We start from the raw sequence: 2,500 nt of genomic DNA on the forward strand, positions 1-2,500 counted from the left end.
CGACCTCTCCGGCAGAGCGGACGAGATCGGCCGGTGATGCGGCCGTCCAGAGAGACGGCATCTCACCTCCGCCGGACCGCGCCGACATTCACTTTCACTGCGCCCATGGGTTTCGCACTGCCCCGTGGCTCGCGCGCACGTTAGACTCCTTGGTCCGTGTTTCAAGACGGGTCGGGAAGGTGGCTGACGTTAGCCGCGGACCCCGTGCGTCTCGCGCGGCGCTGCCCACCCGCAACCGACACGCCGCAACTGGGCACTGAGCACAGTCCCCAACCGGCGACGCACCGGCTCGGACGGGACGCCCGGCCCACGAAGGGCAGACGCGGCGATCCCTCCTCGCCCGGGCGACGGGCCGACGTGTCCGCGCGCCTATAACACCCACCCGGGGGCGGGCTACCTTGCGCGCGGCCTTCTCGCCGCCTCCCAGACGGTCGCGGCCTTCGCACGGCGCTAGTGCGCTGGAGCTGCTCGGAGGACAGCGCGAACGACGGGCCGCAAGGCTCCGCACGCCCACACGCTCCGCTCGGCTTCAGCTGAAAGCGTCGCGCGACTCGACAGGCCCTCCCGTTTGCCTCTCGACGGTTTCACGTACTCTTTAACTCTCTCTTCAAAGTGCTTTTCAACTTTCCCTCACGGTACTTGTTCGCTATCGGTCTCGCGACAGTATTTAGCCTTAGATGGAGTTTACCACCCGCTTTGGGCTGCATTCCCAAACAACCCGACTCTGGGAAGACGCAGAGCGCGCGCCCTCGCCGCCACCATGGGCCTGACACCCGCACCGGGACGAGGCCTCGATCAGAAGGACGCGGGCGGCGAACGACGTACGCGCAGCGAATTCCTTACGCCACAATTCCACGCGCCGCAGAGGCGCGCGGATTCGGCGATGGGCACTTCCCACTTCACTCGCCGTTACTGGGGGAATCCTCGTTAGTTTCTTTTCCTCCGCTTAGTAATATGCTTAAATTCAGCGGGTAGCCTCGTCCGACCTCAGGCCGATAATCCAGTGCCTCGTTTGCGAGAGACACGCGCGCGCCACCGAAGCTCGTGCGAGCGCCGCGCCCGAACGCGAGCCGTGCTGCTCCGGGCCGGGATCCTCTTCGAGGCCGACTCGTAACGAGACGCACGCCGCGTTCGGTTTCGCGCGCTGACACTGCGTTCGTGCTGTCCTGGGCGGGACGACCGTGGCAACGGCCGACACCGCACCGGCCCGACGCGTCGCCGCGCGGGAACGTTACAACGCGACCCTGAGGCGGGCGTGGCGCCGGGATTGACCCGGTGCCGCAATTTGCGTTCAGAACGTCGATGCTCAATGTGTCCTGCAATTCACATTAATTCACGCAGCTAGCTGCGTCCTTCATCGACTCGCGAGCCGAGTGATCCACCGCCAAGAGCCCTCCGTGACTTCGTCAGTTGGACAAGCGCGACCCAGCCGGATTGCACAGTCGAAAAAAGCGGTGGCCGAGCGGTCGCCAGCCGTAGGCGACGCATGAAGCCAGCCTGGCACATGGCCACGGCACTCGGCGCAGAACGAAACAGGGTGACCGAAGTGCAATCGCGTGCGCCTCAACAGCGACGAAGGGCGTGCGCGGCCGCCAAGATACGGAGCCTTCTCCACCTGTCGAACGCACGACCACTCGATCGGCGATCGGCCGGTAATGATCCTTCCGCAGGTTCACCTACGGAAACCTTGTTACGACTTTTACTTCCTCTAAATGATCAAGTTAGATCGTCTTCTCGGACGCCGGCGCGGCCGTTGCCGAACGCGCCAGGTCCAATCGGAGGACCTCACTAAACCATTCAATCGGTAGTAGCGACGGGCGGTGTGTACAAAGGGCAGGGACGTAATCAACGCGAGCTGATGACTCGCGCTTACTGGGCATTCCTCGTTCAAGGGAAACAATTGCAATTCCCTATCCCTAGCACGACCGGGGTTCAGCGGGTTACCCGGACCTTCCGGCCTAGGCGGCGACACGCTGATCCGGTCAGTGTAGCGCGCGTGCGGCCCCGAACATCTAAGGGCATCACAGACCTGTTATTGCTCAATCTCGTGTGGCTAAGCGCCACTAGTCCCTCTAAGAAGTTCAACGCCGACCGATAGGGTCGCGTAACTAGTTAGCAAGCCAGAGTCTCGTTCGTTATCGGAATTAACCAGACAAATCGCTCCACCAACTAAGAACGGCCATGCACCACCACCCACAGAATCAAGAAAGAGCTCTCAATCTGTCAATCCTCACTGTGTCCGGGCCGGGTGAGATTCCCCGTGTTGAGTCAAATTAAGCCGCAGGCTCCACGCCTGGTGGTGCCCTTCCGTCAATTCCTTTAAGTTTCAGCTTTGCAACCATACTTCCCCCGGAACCCAAAGACTTTGGTTTCCCGCAAGCTGCCGGAGGGGTCGTCAAAGTAACGCCCCCCGATCGCTGGTTGGCATCGTTTATAGTCAGAACTAGGACGGTATCTGATCGTCTTCGAACCTCTGACTTTCGCTCTTGATTAAAGAAAA

General features: G+C 61.5%; 2 non-coding genes and 1 pseudogene across 2 annotated transcripts in view; all 3 read right to left on the bottom strand.

Moving 5' to 3' along the window:
* LOC145915203 (large subunit ribosomal RNA) overlaps positions 1-995 on the bottom strand; it is a 3,489-nt pseudogene extending 2,494 nt beyond the window's left edge.
* A 244-nt stretch (positions 996-1,239) lies between these two features.
* LOC145915202 (5.8S ribosomal RNA) lies at positions 1,240-1,393 on the bottom strand. The gene has a single exon (XR_014403619.1). It is a non-coding gene; the product is annotated as a 5.8S ribosomal RNA (ribosomal RNA).
* A 260-nt stretch (positions 1,394-1,653) lies between these two features.
* The window catches only part of LOC145915214 (small subunit ribosomal RNA), a 1,824-nt gene continuing 977 nt past the window's right edge, over positions 1,654-2,500 (bottom strand). The window contains exon 1 of the ribosomal RNA XR_014403627.1: positions 1,654-2,500. This exon is cut by the window's right edge and continues 977 nt beyond it. This is a non-coding gene — a ribosomal RNA (small subunit ribosomal RNA).

This window comes from Ascidia mentula (assembly GCF_947561715.1).
Source record: "Ascidia mentula chromosome 2 unlocalized genomic scaffold, kaAscMent1.1 SUPER_2_unloc_10, whole genome shotgun sequence".
Lineage (NCBI taxonomy): Eukaryota > Metazoa > Chordata > Ascidiacea > Phlebobranchia > Ascidiidae > Ascidia > Ascidia mentula.